The sequence below is a fragment of the Gobio gobio genome (genome assembly GCF_949357685.1).
Source record: "Gobio gobio genome assembly, chromosome: 4".
Classification (NCBI taxonomy): domain Eukaryota; kingdom Metazoa; phylum Chordata; class Actinopteri; order Cypriniformes; family Gobionidae; genus Gobio; species Gobio gobio.
Genome location: NC_137100.1, coordinates 38,995,561 through 39,014,338, shown reverse-complemented (window position 1 = coordinate 39,014,338; position 18,778 = coordinate 38,995,561). Strand labels below are relative to the sequence as shown.

General features: G+C 37.6%; 1 protein-coding gene across 1 annotated transcript in view; it reads right to left on the bottom strand.

Moving 5' to 3' along the window:
• The window catches only part of dab2ipb (DAB2 interacting protein b), a 118,504-nt gene that overhangs the window by 93,409 nt on the left and 6,317 nt on the right, over positions 1-18,778 (bottom strand). The window lies entirely within an intron of this gene.

Here is an 18,778-nt window from a genome sequence, read left to right as displayed (position 1 = left end):
CTCTCTCTCTCTCTCTCTCTCTCTCTCTCTCTCTCTCTCTCTCTCTCTCTCTCTCTCTCTCTCTCTCTCTCTCTCTCTCTCTCTCTCTCTCTCTCTCTCTCCTCTCTCTCTCTCTCTCTCTCTCTCTCTCTCTCTCTCTCTCTCTCTCTCTCTCTCTCCTCTCTCTCTCTCTCTCTCTCTCTCTCTCTCTCTCTCTCTCTCTCTCTCTAACACGCACTTAGTCTCCAAGTAGTAGGAAGGCAGAGGTATGCCATTGAACACAGAAGACAAAGTTTACATGAAGAGTTTGTGTGAAAACCAGGGACTGGATCCGGAGAAGGTGGAACATAATAGGGTGTCAAGAACCAGTCACATTTCACATTTCTTGTTATTCTAAATGATTATTTTTTATTTATTTAAATCAACATAAATTAAAAGCAGTAATGTATAAAGCACACTACCATTCAAAAATGTTTTTAAAAGTTTTTTGCTCACCCATGCTGTACTTATTTGATCAAAAATATAATAAAAGAGTAATATTGTGAAATATTATTACATTTTAAAACTAAATGTTCTCTATTTTATTATTTACCTATTTTAATATTTTAATTACTCCAGTTTTCAGTGTCACATGATCCTTCAGAAATCATTCTAATATGCTGATTTGGTGCTTTAAATAACATAAAAAACATTTTGTTTAGGAATTACTATTTGGCGGGAAAAGTGTCCCAATAAAATAAAAAATAAAATAAAAAATTTGATTTTTGGCTTGAAATGTGACCTGAGGTTTCATACAATTCACATGTTTATGTTTATTTATATATGTGAAATGTAAATTAAAAGAAGAAGTTCATCAAACTTCTGCTTCAAAACCATTTCCTCTCTCTTTCTTATGCAAGTCTACACACTTTGTTGATGACTGAGGTTGAGTTTTTGCCCGGTTCTATTCTCTACACATTTGAATTTATTTCCCAATTAGATGACAAGAGTCACATTACTGTCACAAGCTTAAAATTGAATATAAAGTCAGCCCTTATACTTCCTATCATCTAAATGGCATTTGAGAAAAGCTGAATCTCTTTACTTATCCTGAGTTGTGGTGTCACAGGCAGCAGACAGGGAAAAATATACAGAAATGTCATGCTTTTTAGAGCCCTATAAAATAGGCCACTGCTAAAACATCTACTATTAGAGATGTTGCTTGCAAAAAAAATCTATCTAGTATATCTTTCAGCCAGATGGTGAAGCTACAATATGACATTTAATAGCAGGGGCTAACAGGGCCATGGTAACCAGCCAAAACCTGATCCCTTGGTGATACTAGTGGCACAAAAATGGCACTTCACCTTTAAATTGAATGCACAATTAACCTTTGCATCTATTCCACAGATTTTTGAAGTAGCCAATTGAACCGTATTGAATTAATTCAAACCAAAACAAATAATGGAGTCTATATTTTGCATCAAAGGGCACTCTTAAACATATGGAGAACATTTGCTGGCTAGAATTTTCTAACACACAACTGTGCCTCATAAGTCACGATTATATCACAACCACACTGAACCATCCAGTTCAATCCCATGACAGAGGAATTTTGAAAAACCAGTCCAGGTGCAAAGCGGAACCAGACGTGTCTGTGAGATAAAAGGCTGACCAAAGGCTGGAGGTTTAAACCTGTCCAATAACTGTGTTTTGTCTTCTAATACCGCAGTCAGTCCAACTATAAGCCGGCATGCCTCTTAGATAGATTACATTATATTGTTTGTGGCAAAGATCAATTCAAGACCAACACAAATTAAAACCCTGCAGTCCGAATCAAGGCTCTATTCCAATCTTAGAGAATTCCAGTCCAGGGTTTAGATGTGCATCTCATAAGGGCCCCAGACTAGCTTCTCCAGACAAGGTTCTCATCAGCCAATGAGAGCCAGTGCTGAGGGTGTGGGTCAAGCAGCTGGAATACAGCAGAACAGATGGACACAAAGACACACATGCACACTCATTTACAAAATGATTTACTATTACCTATTATGCCTAAAAAATGTGAAAACAAACAATCCATACAGAGTGACATCATAGTAAGTATGTTTTAGTTAAAGGGACAATTTAACCATAAACATAATTTATTCACCCTCATGTCGTTCCAAACTGTATGACTTACTTTCTTCTGTGGAACACAAAAGAAGGTATTTGATCTAAAATGTTTTTGTCTGTTCAGTGAAGGTCAGCGGGATCCAATAAATGAAAAAAAGAGAGAGAAATTTTTCGTCAAAATACCTTTTTTGTTCATGGAAAAAATAAATGCATACAGGTTTTTAAGACACTGTGGCAAACAAACAATGATACCATTTAATTCTTTTGGGTGAACATCTCTGGGAAAGACAATATGAGGGTCTCAATATCTGTGAACACAATGCAGCACACGTCGCACACCTGTTGGTGCGTCTGTGTGAGTAACAGGCCTCTTTCAGGGAGCTGGATACACAGAACTTCAACTCTCTATTCAATTTGCCTATTGTTATCCCTTCAACCTCCTGCTTTCAAACGATTCCCAACCCCCTTCTGTTTGACTGCTGTAACTCCCCAGGTGACAACAAGCCCAGTGCCATAAAACAGTCAAACAGAGAATCACACTAAAATACTTCAATTCAGCCCTTGTGAAGCCCGAGCATCAGGACTACGGCCGGATATTCCCCCATGTGTCCCTGTAGACTTATTGAAAATATGTAACACACTCATAACAACACACATTGGTCTACTGTTCTTTGCTTGAACAGTGAACACAAGCTGTTTGCTTGGGGTTACACTTGGGGGCAAACTCAGAATCGAGGTCATTTCCTGTTCTCATGACTTTACTAGACTTAACTTTGCTTAACGCTGTATGCATGAATGTGAGAGAAAAGTGATGGACACTGGAGAACTTTCTAAAGGATTGTATCTCTTGCATGCTCAATCTTGCCCTTCAGATGCCATAATAGGAACACCACACACACACACACACACACACACACACACACACACACACACCACCACAGAGAGATTAGACAAAACACATCTAGAAATGCGCTAACATCTTTACAGACTTTTGGAGAACAATCGTAAAGGGGTAGTCAGCCAAAAAAGGGAAATGATGTCATTATTAACAGTTATTATTTTATTAGCAGGTTACAAATGACAATTTTGCATGCAGTTTTTTTATAGAACAGGTCATTGTGACCACATGGGTTAAGCTCCAACTTCTTGTATTCAGCAAGGGTGCATTAAATTGATCAAAAGTGACAGTAAAGGTATTTATAATGGGTAAACACTTTACAATAAGGTCTCATTTGTTAACATTAATGTATTAACTAACATGAACTAACAATGAGCAATGCATTTGTTACAGAACTTATAATCTTTGTTAATGTTAGATATTCAAAATACTGTCACTCATTGTTTGTTCATGTAAGTTCACTGTGCAATAACTAATGTTAACAAACACAACAACATTCTCTAGTCATAGAATCCTGAAATATGCAAAATATTGAGCAGCACAACTGTTTTCAACACTGATAATAATAGGAAATGTTTTTTGAGCCCCAAATGATTGATTTCTGAAGGATCATGTGAGAGTGACAGCTATTGAAAATTCTGTGTTGCCATCACAGGAATAAATTACATTTTAAAATATATTAAAAATAGAAAACAGATATTTTAAATTGTACTATGTACTAATATTTCATAGTATTACGGTATTACTGTATTTTGATCAAACAAAAGCAGCCTTGGTGAGCATAAAATACTTTCTATTAAAAATCTTACCCACCCAAACCTTTGAATGATAGTGTAAGTTGAAAAATATAATTTTTTACTGATATTTTTCTCTTCAGTGAGCTGTTAGCTTGAAAACAGCTGTGGCCAGATCATTGAAACTGAGATCTAAAACTAATCATTCTTCAGACTCAAAGTTGGTTTACAACATAAAGCCATTGTTTGTGAGCAAATGTATGACATACTTTACATGTTTTGGTAAATGATTCCTTTAAGAAAGAGAAAGACAAAAAAGTATGACTTTATACCTAACACTTTTTACCCTAGCATCTTAAATGATTGAAACCAATTAGAACGTTCAACAAAGTATCAAAGAACAGTCCAGTAAAGTGTGGGAGTCACTATCAAGCACCATTTGAAGCACAGGAGCACATGGTGTAAAAAGAAAGCAAAATTATTTGCTTTAGTAATCTTATTTAAAATGTTTTCTATTTTTATTTTGCATGATCAGAAATTATTTTTTTCTTTCTGTTGCCTCAGGACAACGTTGTGCGATAAGGGGTACTTTTCAAGGATGTTTTTGCTTACAATATGTTTGGACATCCCATATCACGTATTTGTGCACAATATAAGCGCTAAATATAGTTATATTTATTTATTTTTGATTTTGATATTTTTGAAAAAGATTCACGATTTTGTATTGCTCTCTGACCATTGTCTTATGATATGTGAATTGATCATGTTTTCTATGATTAGGTATGATTCATTGTTGCAAAATGTTTTAAAAAACATTTTGGGGTCAATACACTTTTTCCAAATGAACCAAGAAATGATTTGGAATAATTTGTATTTGTAATTTGTATATTTGTAAGTACCATCAAAATGTGTGCAGTAGAGGGTTAATTTCCTTTCACAAGTCAATTTAATTCTTTGAGTGCGTTTACATGCACATTCTTAAACCAATTAAGCTTAATTAGCCGACAATGCACGTGATCATGTAAACACGTTAACTCGTTTTCCTTCATCGGAGTAAGGTCATAAACAGCTTAAGCATAAACTGATCATCATAGCTAGATTTTTGCCCCTTACGCCCAGCATGTAAACGCATTAACCTGATTTCTGACAGCTAATCAAAGTGCCCATATGTGATATGTGACAGGAACAAGTCCTTACTGGAGTTAAGTGCATCCAGACAGAGTGAGCATTTTTCAGTGAGGGAGGAGGGAATATAATCACAAACTCAGACTCTTTCTTGACCCAAACAATTATAAATGTGTTCTCATCTCGTACAGCAGCAGAAGCGGTACAGTTGAAAATGCTGCATCATTGACTGCATGAGAGGATAATATATGAGTTGTAAGTTTCCTACTGACATGTTGCGATAATGTTCTTAGGTTTTTAAAGCTTTATTTAACATCAAAACCAACATAACAAATGAATTACTCTGAGTCAGATATGCAAATTATATGGTTTTGGCATCACTACCGGGAAATAACCTGATTTATTAATAAAGTCTTGTAAACGCGGTTTACTTGTGTTCCCGGGTTAATGGTTTGCATATAAACCCGGACAAAAAGTTATTTTAATAAGCTGATTTTTGTGAGTTATCAGCGTACAAGTGTGCATGTAAACATGCTCTTTTCTTAGCCTTTATTATCCTTCAGTGTGTGTGCGCATGTTTAAGGGACATCATTTTGTTCAGAAAATAAAGCAAAGTTTTAGGCTGGTCTGACTGGTGTCTTAGCTATCTGACATTGTATGTGAAGAGTTTCAAAAGGTCTACTTCACCATAGAAAAAGAAAAGACAAGCCAGAATGAGAGTAGACGGAGAGAAGACAAATCTGTGCTGAAAAAGATTTGCCATTCATCTTTCTATTGACAGTCTGATTCAGCCACTCTCTCTCTCGCTCTAACAAAAGCTGCAAAAGGAACAAAAGGGCATAACATCACCAAAAGATCCAAAGTAGGACATTTTGGATAAAGTAGACAAAAGAACAGATAAAAACTTCAAACTTTAGAGCAAGCGTTTCAAGTGCTATAGTAGCTCAATATGATTTTAACCAATCTTTGTTGAAATTTCATATTAACTAAATAAGTGTGGAAGAAATATATTAAACACAACAAACCAACAAAAAATCCTGCTCACTTTGTTGATCTATATAAAAAAAGAATACTGAAAATGAACGATGGACGAGTCTGAAAACGGTACTTGCCTGACTGCATTGGGTCAAGTGTAAAGTTTGGTGGAGGGTGGATTATGGTGTGTGGTTGTTTTTCAGGGGTTGGGATTGGCCCCTTAGTTCCAGTGAAAAAAACTCTTAATGCTTCAGCATACCAAGACATTTTGGACAATTTCAAGCTCCCAACTTTGTGGGAACAGTTTTGGTATGGCCCCTTCCTGTTCTAACATGACTGCACACCAGTGCACAAAGCAAAGTCCATAAAGATATGGATGAGTGAGTATGGTGTGGAGGAACTTGACTGGCCTGCACAGAGTCTTGACCTCAACCCCTAGAACACCTTTGGGATGAATTAGAGCAGAGACTGCGAGTCAGGCCTTCTCGTCCAACATCAGTGCCTGACCTCACAAATGCGCTTCTAGAAGAATGGTCAAACATTCCCATAAACACACTCCTAAACCTTGTGGAAAGCCTTCCCAGAAGAGATGAAGCTGTTGTAGCTGCAAAGCGTGGGCCAACTCCATATTAAACCCTACGGATTAAGAATGGGATGTCATTACATTTCATGTGCATGTAAAGGCATGCATCCCAAAACGTTTGGCAATAGAGTGTATTATAAAGAATATTGACTTCCATTGTATGGACAAAAATCACAGATTCTCAAAATATCCTCTTTTGTGTCCTTTTATTTGACATGAATAACCAGTTGACCGTACATGTTCCCTTACATACAGTATGTGCATATGACTCTCAACCAGAAGAAACAAACAATCTGTTGAGAAATCACAACAGCACACACAAAAACACTAAAAAGTGAGGAACAGAGACAGAAAGAGATGCATGATAGAGAAACAAGCTAGCTGAGAACACATGAAAGAAGCAAAATGAGAAGAGGGGAAGTTCAAAGAGAGAAACAAGGGGGCAATGAGAGGGTGAGAGGTTGAAAGAGTGGGGATTGCTATAAGAGCATTCCTCTTCTCACCCCACTCTATAATGAAAAACAGCACACACTGTACTGACAACTTCAAGAGCTCTCTTTCTTGAGCACGCATTGCAAATAGGCTAAAACTGTGTGCTCCCACACACCGTGATATTTAACCGTCGCAGAGGAAAGAACAAAGGTAAAAAAATGGGTGGAGGAGAGGTATGGATAACATATAACTCATGTGTTCTTCAAAGAGCGTGAAAGCAAAGGAACCGGGAAAATGAGCTAAGACAAGATAGATGCATGTGTCTACTTACACTCACTCCTAATGGCTTCCTGTAAGTGCTGCAATGTGTGGCCACACTCCACAGAGGAAGGCAAGTCGACTTTACTGGTTAAGTTAATTAAAAAGCCTGGTAGGTAAACTAGCATCCAAAATACAATGCTGTTTCAACAGCAACTCACATCTACCTCTAATCCTCAAACAGACCTGCTGACATTATTAGATTTGAAATCAAATATGATTTATTAGCATTTCAAATAGTGAAGATATCCTCACTAGTTGGCTTTTGACAGGTTTTACTTTATTTGTGAGGATGTTTTCAAACGTTTGACCCTCACAGGTATAGTACATCCTCTACCCACCCATATAGGCTTTGGTTAGAGTTTGTGTAATGAATACACAGGCATTTGTCATTAAAAAAACAAAAAACATAATTGGAGATGAATTTGGCAGATTCTCGACTGTGCACACAGCGCCATCTTATGGAGACAAAAAATGTGCTTGATTAAGTCAAAGAACACACAAAAAGCAGATCTGCACACACCAACACACACTTGCACATCATTACATTGCCCTAAACGTTAGTTTGTAAATGACTCTTCCTCGGTATGGTTATGCTTACTGTATGCTGTCATCAAAAACAGAACAGGAGATTAGAGGGACCAATATGTAAAGATTTCATGCAGGGCTCGACATTAAGCTTGTTTACGTCATTCACTTGTGCGTCAAAAAATGTGCTTGTCTGGAAAAAAATAAAAACAATTTGTGGGTTGTAAATTCAATTTATTCTGAAGCAATATTCTCACCAGTGTTCAATCAGCTTGAACATATTTAAATCTGCATATTTGTGATATGTTTACCTTTGATAAAGGGCATTTTCCCTAGCCTGGCGTGGCCATACTCAATTCTAGTCAGAATTTGAGTCTGGTACCGCTCCATTGAGCTTTGATTATGGGGCGTGTTTCAACCGAGCCAGGAAAGACCTCAATTGGATAGACCCACAACCAATCAGAGCAACGGAGCGACGCGTAACGTTAGTTGTCAAATGTCAACAGAACTCAACTGCACTGTGTTGCCAAGTCCGTGTTTTTCTCCATGTCCGCGGGTTGAAGCGACCCCAATTATGTGATTATATAAACCCAGGAATGCGAATTTTAGCAGGCAACCTTGCCAAAATAACATATTTTGCCAACCAAACGCCATTTTTTTCCGGAGAACACCCCGGAAAGTTATTGTTTTGGGCTATAGTTTTGAGTAGCAATTGTGCGCGACATTGCAAAAACACTTGGCAACCCTGTCTGCACGCACGCTGGATTAAGTAACGTTACAAGAAAAAGATGAGTGTAAACGATCTTTGCCAGTAATAAAATTATTTAAGGATACACAGAGTACTTACCAACACGATCATCGTTTCTGAGAGAAATAGTGAAGGTGAATGCATATACGAACAAGTTCTCCGTTTAGGATAAGAGCAAATTCAACCCAAGAGCCTTCGATGACGTGGATGATTACGTTACTGTTGATCATCTGTCCATCATCGTCTAAAGCCCGCCCTGACAATTTCATTGGTCCGAACAGTTTCTGTTCGGGCATAATTACTCCTCTATGGAGCGAGTCCAGACCGAATTGCCCGAGCAAAAAAAATTGTGGGCGGGGCTAAATTCGGCTGGCATCCAGGCTACATTTTCCCCCTAATCTTATTAAATATAGGCTATGCTTCAGCTTTCAGTTTATATTCTTTAATTTTATCAATAAATTAAATTCGAAGACGACACTGGCTGTTACCAGTCAATTTAAATAATGTTATGAGATTGTTTTAAATATTTTTTGAATATACAAATAAGAAAAGTTGGAAAGAATGTTTAAATATGAAACTAAAACGCCAGTAGGTGGCGGCAGGTGACCGTCTTAATGAGTGAGTCATTGAGTCGATTCGTTCAAATGGCTGATTCATTCAAGAATGAGGCAGTCGTTTACGAATAGGTAATTGAATCTTTGATTCAACCGATTCATTCAAAACGCTGAATCATTCACTAACATGCTGTTGCGGTGACACGCTGTGGTTCTGCTGTGATCTTTGTTTGGAACAATTTTCGCTGCTGAAATAGAACAAAAACACTCAATATTGCATCTAAAATGTAAGTGACTTAATGTTAATAATTGTTTATGGAACTGTCATATGAAATCAGTGTCATTTTCAGTTGTGATGTTATTCAGGAAAACAGCTCTCTTGGTAATGTGACGTTGCAACTGTATCATATGTTATAAATATAAATAAACTCCACATTTCTAAATTTTTACGGCAGTGTGTTAACTGAGTTTCTCTGTGTGAGCGGTGCACATAGAGACAGAGCGTATTTAGGCCACGCCCACACCGGGGGGGAAAACAATCCAACGCTCTCCATTGACTTTGCATTGCGTGAGGCTGCATCCTTGTCATTTCGGACTTATAACAAAAAAACAGAACAATGTCTAAAAGCTGATATGTGACAAAGTGTACAGCAAACAAGCTAAAAAACACAGAAATAAGTTTTTATAAGCTGTCGACCCAAAAAAACGAGAGTTTAAGGAGACAAAAGTGGATAAAGGCAGTAAAACGTGACGCTTCAGCAGGAAGAATGGGTCAATTTTGGGATCCTGACACTCAGTATGCCTCAGTATGCGTATGTGTGCAGTAAATATGTTGTCACTGTTAAAGAGCACCTATTATGGCATTTAAAATGTTCCAAATATTGTTTTAGAAGTCCCCAACAACAGTTTTGCATGCATGCAATGACAAAAAAGACTTTAGTTTTCTTATAATATGCATTTATTTTTACCTGTTTTGACAGCGATTCTCAAATTAATCCTTTAGTGATTCACTTTTCAAAACCCCGCCTTTACGTGACGCTAATCAGCGGTGATTGGTCCGATGACCCAGTCAGTTGTGATTGGTATAGTCTGTGCAGATATTTTCGGAAACGGAACGCCCATCAAAGTCTTATAGTGACAGTAATTTGTTAATGTGTCAGGAGTTATGAATATGAAAACCGCGTCGGTACCGTTTGATTGTAATATGAGCCTCAGCTGATCTCATTCATAAAAAATTCCTCTATTCTCCTCACGAAGACTCGCGACAAATCATCATCCCTCAGGGCTTTTAGTTCAAAAGTGTGCAGATGAGGAGACATATTGATAGATTCTCACACGTCTGTGTCAAATTTCTAAACAGAGGAGTATTTTTTATTCAATACTTCCTCAAAATGCGCAGATGTATCCTAATCATGAGCGATGGAGTCTCTTATGTGTTGTTTTCAATTCATACTGGCAGCCGGATGGCGCTCTGTGCACATGTAGTCCATATATGGTACAGACAGACGAAGAAGATACCATGTGCCATAATAGAAGTCCATAATAAAAGCTTCCTGAGATCGCGAAACAGACATTTGAAACACACAATCGTGACGATGTATGGTTTGTCTTCAAGCCACTTCAAATGCTCATCCTTGGGCAGATGAAAGAAGTTTGCTTTTGAGTCGCACTTCAGAACACAGCGTCTCGTCGCCATGATGTTTTCTAGTTTTCACTGGCGTCTTGGAGCGCAATAAGTGGGCGTATCGTATTCAAATAACTTGACAAGTTGACGTCATCTAGTCAGAGAAAAAGCTTCAGTCTTCAAACGATTCTTAAAAATGACTCAGAGTCGACTCTTACTTTTGAAAGAAAATAACTATATATACGGTGCACTGTCATATTTCAAACTATGCAGGACGTTTTTGTTCACTTAGATCTATGTTACACACTACATGAAAGGTAAATTTCAAAATTCCATGATAGGTGCTTTTTAAGTCAAATATCCAAATGTCAGGTTTATATGTTATATTTCCTGTTGCTGATCACGTTCCCTTCTAGTGTGTGTAGTTCTCAGTGTAATATAACGTGTCTCAATGGCCTGTATCCACTTTTTTGTCCTTAAACGCTCGTTTTTTTGGGTCAATAGCTTATAAAAACTTCTGGGGTTTTGGTTGTGGGTTTTGTTTAGCTTGTTTGCTGTACAGTTTGTCACATATCCGCTTTTAGACATTGTTCTGTTTTTGTTATAAGTCCGAAATGACAAGGATGTCGCTTCAAGCAATGCAAAGTCAACGGAGAGCGTTCGATTGTTTTCCCCCCCGGTGGGCGTGGTCTTCAGATTATGACGCGTGTCGCTCTGTCTCTATTTGTTTCGATTTCTCCTCAAAAGGCTGCGTGAGCGTCAACAGCCCAACGTTACAGTCAGTTCATTATACATTATATATTATTATCCACTATCGATCGCCACATACACTAATGAATGCAGAATTTTTTGTTAATGACGTTTTATCAGGCTACTTGTCCGGTCGGACAAAAAATCCACTTGTCCCCTTCAAAAAATCCACTTGTCCCGGACAAGCGTACAAGCATTAATGTCAAGCCCTGTCATGTTTGCATATATAAACAAAACATGCACACACAATGATTAGAAATGAGCAGAGATGAAAAATAAGGCTAAAGATCAAGAGCAGTCCAGATGCTGACCTTATCCAACCACTGATTGCACTGGACAGCATATTTAATGCCGCCATCTGAGCAGGTTATGATCTTTTTTATTATTTAGATTATAAGAACACATTAAACTGATTAGCATCTATCATGTTGCAAAAGATTTTAATTTCAAATAAATGTTGCTCTTTTCAACTTTGTTCATCAAAGAATCCTGAACAAAATGTATCACGGTTGTCACAAACTGCAGCACAACTGTTTTCAACATTGATAAGAAGAAGAAATGTTTCTTGAGCACCAAATCAACTGATTTCTGAAGGATCATGTGACACTGAAGACTGGAGTAATGATGATGAACATTCAGCTTTGCCATCACAGAAATAAATAACATTTATATAAAATTAGAAATATGACACTTTAAAATGTAATTTTGTAATTGTAATTTCACAGTATTACGGTTTTCACTGTATTTAGAAAAATGGCATTTAAAAATCTCACGTCAACAAACTTTGAGCGATAGTGCAAAAATACATTAGAGAAAACCAAGTCAATTTAAAAAAAATATATATATATTAAAAATGCTTTTCTAGTACAAATTTACTTGATATTTGAACGGTCTTTTCCTAAAAGAGGGTTTTATTTTACATTAATGACCAGTTGACCGTACATGTTCCCTTACATACAGTATGTACAGATATGACTCTCAACCAGAAGAAACCAACAATCTGTTGAGAAATCACAACCGCACACACAAAAACACTAAAAAGTGAGGAACAGAGACAGAAAGAGATGCATGGTAGAGAAACCAGCTGGTGGAGAACACATGAAAGAAGCAAAATGAGAAGAGGGGAAATTCAAAGAGAGAAACAAGGGGGCAATGAGAGGGTGAGAGGTTGAAAGAGTGGGGATTGCTATAAGAGATTGCTATAAGCACAAATTTACTTGGGATACAAGCACCATTGAGATACAATCTGTACATTCTTTTTCACCAATAGAGGGCACCACATGAGTGCCTGACTGTGAATGTGCCAAGGTTCTCAGAGTTTGGCTAGTTAGTATGGATCCAGGGGGAGTCATTGCCATTAAAGGGGTCATGAATTGAAAAAATAAACTTTTCATTCAGCCTTTGATATATAAAAGTTCATCGTGATAAAAGAATATCCTACAAGTTTCGGAGCAAAGAAAAGCTTTTATTTACACCAGGTCCAGCAAATGCTCAATCTCAGAGTTTGCCACGCAGTGACGTCAGAGTGTGGTGAAACACCACCTTAATAGAAGAAGTACGCCTGATTCTGTAGCCCCGGCCACCGATTATAGGCCAACGTGGAGCGAAACCGGATCGAACTTCCAAGCAATAAACATGCTGCATAAGTTTCATTCGGATTCCAATATTATGAATGCATCGATGAACTTTATTTTTAATGAATATCCAGCTCACGTGGGGAAGACTTTGCACATTTGTTCCTTCATTTCACCACAGATTCGTTTGTAAACAAGAGACTGGATTTGCAGACAGGATAAGATTAAATGAATGAATGAAGCAACACACTAATGTGAGTAAAAAAAAAATGTTTTATACATGTGACAGTATTGCATTGTTACAGATTGTTTGATATCTATTGATTATGTGTACGTGTCTAACTGAACATAACTTAGCACGTTGTCACAGGCTGGAGAATCCTTTATTTGAGGTGTTGTTGGTTCATTGTGCTGCGATACGTGATCAGACTCGGGCCAGGGCTCGCAAAGCACAACGTCCCGGGGCTATGTTTTTCCAGACGGGCTACCAAAACGCATCACCGGCCTGCCCGACGGGTTATCTTAAATAGTGAAATAACATTCCTTTATTGATGTACTTTGTTCACACTCTTGACTTGATATTTGAAGGAAAAATACAATCAGGGGAAGTTTTTATCATGCTTTGATTTGCCTGACTCTGCAGTGAGGCTTGTGTGTGTGTGCGTGTGTGTGAGTGTGTGTATTAGTGATGCACGGTTCGCGGTTATATCCACCGATCGGGCGGGCCAAGTAATACAAAAATATAATTCCAAATAATTGTTGGTGGATGACAGATAAATAATTGTGTTTGTTTGATAGACATTCTGCGTGTCCTTTGGGTGAATCATTCCGGTTGCCGTTTCCCACATGCTTTCAAAACAATTCCTCACATGTACTCACAGGGGAGCCGAAGCTCATTATAATATGCAAAGCTTATCCAATCATAGCAGTGGGTGTTTACTTCCAAGTCTTCAGTGCAGCACGCCCACGAAAAAACCAAGCGTTCAATGAGAGAGGCTCAAAACCAGGGTAGAAAATAGCCTATTACTTATTCATTATGATGTTTTTGCAAGTAAAAACCACACAAATGTCATAAGTTGACCACAGACAATAACATAAAAAAAAATAAAAAAAATGTCATGACCCCTTTAAGAAGAATGAGAATGTTTATGGATAGCTTTCTTCAGGTATTTATAAACTGGTCTGTGTTCACATGGAGCAAAACCCTGAGGTCTGTTGAAGAAAAGCCAAATGTACCAGCTAGTGTCTTCTCCTCCTGAGTCGTTTCCTAGCTACAGTGGCAAACAGCTGCACTAGCACTACAGTGATACTTACACTGATGTGGCGAGCACTAGAAATCGAAGGTGGAATGTGAAAACCAAATGTGAAAGCTTCTTCGTGCTCTCTTAAGATTGAAAGAAAATGTGTATGTCTGATCTGTTTTATCTAGTAAACAGGTGTCCCTTTCTCACTCTTGACTGCCTGTCTGTTATAATTGAATATAATGAATAATTTATCAGTGTAAAAATCATCTTCATCTCTGCTCTTGGCCTTTATATAATGCTTAAATCCACCCTTCCTTTCTCAGGCTTTTATTTTTAGACCTGTGCCATTAATCAGTTCTCATTCATCCTGGTTCCTCCCGCATCATATGCTGTATATCTGTCACAAAGAAAGTCCAAACTTGACCCATGATCAGCACAATTCTGACATGCCAAAAACTGACTCAATAAAAACAAAACAGCCTTCAAACTATTTTATATAATAAAATATATAATGATTTTATAATAATTCAGGTTAAAAATGCAGCATTTAATGTACATTGCCATAATCTATTACATCAATTAGTCAAAATTTCATCAAATGGAGAGAGTATTTTTAAAATGGTGTCAGAGCTCTCTTTATATTTTGGATAGTTGGTAAATTTAGACAATTATGTCGTGCTATAAGCTCAAACTCCTACTCATCAAGCTTATACTGACAAAAAACATTCAACAGTTCTGCAACAGATTTATATACTTCTTTGCTTGATAATCCTGTTTGTTTCTTTGCTGTTGTGTTCTCGCTGTCAAGTAGCAAACAAGGAGCTCTCAGGAGCTCAGTGAATTCAAGCGTGGTACCGTGATAGGTTGCCACGTGTGCAATAAGTCCATTTGTGAAATTTCCTCACTACTAAATATTCCACAGTCAACTGTTAGTGGTATTATAACAAAGTGGAAGCAATTGGGAACAACAGCAACTCCAAGTGGTAGGCCACGTAAAAACGTCAACTTTCTGCAAAGTCAATAGCTACAGACCTCCACCACGGGACTCTAGTGCTGTGGAGACGTGTTCTCTGGAGTGACAAATCACACTTCTATGTCTGGCAATCCGATGGATGAGTCTGAGAACGGTACTTGCCTGACTGCATTGTGCCAAGTGTAAAGTTTGGTGAAGGGGGATTATGGTGTGGGGTTATTTTTCAGGGGTTGGGCTTGGCCTCTTAGTTCCAGTGAAAGGAACTCTTAATGCTTCTGCATAACAAGACATTTTGGACAATTTCATGCACCCAACTTTGTGGGAACAGTTTGGGGATGGCCCCATCAGTGCACAAAGCAAGGTCCATAAAGACATGGATGAGCGAGTTTGATGTCGAGGAACTTGACTGGCCTGCACAAAGTCCTGCTGACCTCAAATTAGAGCGGAGACTGCGAGTCAGCCCTTCTCGTCCAACATCAGTGCCTGACCTCACAAATGCGCTTCTAGGAGAATGGTCAAACATTCCCATAAACACACTCCTAAACCTTGTGGAAAGCCTTCCCAGAAGAGTTGAAGCTGTTGTATAGCTGCAAAGGGTGGACAACTCCATATTAAACCCTACAGATTAAGAATGGGAAGTTAAAGTTTGTGTGCATGTAAAGGCAGGCATCCCAAAACTTTTGATAATATAGTGTATACATGTGTATATCAGAACATACAAACAGAGAGTTTAACCTGTAGGATGATGTCATCTTTTGTTTTGTGTGTGTGTGTGTGTGTGTGTGTGTGTGTGTGTGTGTGTGTGTGTGTGTGTGTGTGTGTGTGTGTGTGTGTGTGTGTGTGTGTGTGTGTGTGTGTGTGTGTGTGTGTGTGTGTGTGTGTGTGTGTGTGTGTGTGTGTGTGTGTGTATGTTCCTATAAATGGAGAGAAAAAAAAATGACAATAACCCCAAATCCACTGACATATTTATGGAAGCAGCTAACACAATTTTCTCTGCACTCGTCCCAAAGATTTTGCAATGTTTTGAGGAGCCATTTAGGCGGCCAAATCCTAAGCTCTCTTATAGAAACAGCTTCACATTATACCAATAACAAGTGTGCTCTTATTTATGTTTGATAGCCCATTATTATTTATATACAGGGTTTATAAAATTGCACTTTTATAGAATGACTACAGTCACAAATATACTACTACTGTGTGTGCAATATTTGAAGAGTTTTGAAGGAAACAAAACAAAACAGTTGCAAGCACAATCCAAGGTATATGGTTCATTAAAATCTACAGTATTTGTCTATTAAATAACTAAAAGAGAGCGAGAGCAGAAAAGAGGAAATAGCAAACACATTCCCGCTTATTTCATTCAAAACACTGAGCTGCAGTATACCTTGTGCACATAAACATGTCATGCACAATTCAAAAACCTTCACTCAGTCTCTTTGAAATTTTAATTACTTATTTCTACCCAGAGCAAAATCAGTCGTTCTTTCATCTTAAGTTTATTCATCTGCCTCTTTTATTTATGCAGATGAGGTAGAGCTTTGATGATCTGAGTCATGTGTCAATATCTCTGACAGATTGCTATGCAATGCTCTGCAATACGACAACAATCCTGCACATGTGCTCACAGACACACTCAAACCAACATGTCAGAGAAGAAAAGACAAACATTGCATCACACACACAGATCATTGAGTAAATCAAATTATTTGTCATCATAAAAATGGAGAGAAAAGTAACATGTTGCAGAGGTGTAGTGTTTTAAATCCTTGGTAAGAGGCACAAAATAAAATCAACTTTATTGTAGATCTATAAAAACGTTGGCCAGTTCAGCCTTGTGATTTAACGCTATTTCCAAATGGTACCTACTATAATTATGGTTAAAAGATCATTTATAACTTTGGTGCTTAAAAACAGGCAACAATACAGCACAGCCTCATCATTTTTTTAACATCATGAAATATTAGATTTATAGAGACATGTTTAGGACATTATGTATTTTTGGTAATTAGGACATATTGTCTGTTTGCAGGTTTCAAAAGCCATTACAATTAAAATGAATTGTATGCACTACTCTTGAAACAGTTGTGTTGAAATTGAAATGATGGAAACCATGCACAATAACAGACTGAATGAATAGAAGCACTGAGTCACTATCATGACCAACACTGTCACATCCTGGAGTGAAGTTCAGGCAAAAAAAAGGATCTGGGCACATTGATGAAGGCAACAAAATCTTTAAAAGTATTCACAAACAAGCACTGGATTCTTGAGAAATGTTGAGAAAGAGAGATACTGATACTGGTTCCGAAAAATAAACATATATGATCATTGCTTTTCAGCACTCTGTACACAAATCTAAATCACATACGTTGTAGGTGGTCTCAGACTCTCTTATTAAAAAGTAATATGGTGATGAAGTATATAACAGGCAACTAAAAGTGAATCTGTAATACCATTTACACGGCAATATATTAGTGAGGATATTTGTGGGCAGTGAGTGCTGTCACTTGTTAGAGCTAACTGAAATTGCCATTTCTTTCTTTCTTTATCACATTTGCCAAACAGCAGTCTAAGCTTTTGGTTATTGTGTGTATGTACTGTATCCCAGCTCTGAGTAACTTAAAGGGTACATAACACACAGTTTCTGCCAATCTCATGTTAATCTTGAGTACCTATAGACTAATATTGCATCCTTCATATCTCTGAGGAGTCTTCAGTTTTATCATATTTATAAAAGACAGATACGCTGTACCGATTCTTTCTGCAAACAGCCGAACTTGTGGAGGCGTGCAGTGGGTGGCGGAGCTAAAGAGTCACGAGCACACACACACCTATGACACACGCACATACACAATACATAATGGTATTATCCCTGGATAACATTTGCTTCACTATACGTTTGTGTTGTTTACATTATATGCACTTACGCGCCGATTGCCAACAAAACACAGAGAACGAAGCTCATTGATGGGCGTGCTCTCGCTCTGCAGGAGAAATGCCCATATAAGGAGTTCCGCCCTTTATGACGTCATAGAGGGCCATACTCTAAAAAAAACTTTAAGAAACTTAAAAAAACTTTATGAAATTTATTTTGCACAGAAATACTCCATCATACATCCAACTAAATTTTTGAAACTTTGGTCATGTTGAAAACATGCCAAAGAATGGTGCGCAAATGGTAGATCAGGTAGGTAAAAAAAAAAACACATGAGGAGAACCGTTTGGTCTAAATTTCTCTATAATAAACTTGCATAAGTGAGCAGAGAAATTTAGACAAGTATCTTACTATAACCTGTCATTGATATTAAGATGGGCAATCTTCGCAGTTTCCACGATTTGGCTCTATTTATTAATTTTATAAATGTTATTTTTGATACAATCCATATTGAAACAAAATGAAACATGCCAAAGAATGGTGCGCAAATGGTAGATCAGGTAGGTAAAAAAAAAAAAAAAACACATGAGGAGAACCGTTTGGATAATACAACATCAGCAATCACAGATATTCACATTCGGACGGGATTCGATTTCTCAGATTCAGAGGGCCGCTGAGTTTGCAGAAAAACAGTAGGTAATTTGCTCTGGAATTTTTACAGAGGTTGTAAAGATCTTGGCAGATTCGGGTGGGATTAAAATCACAAAGTACGC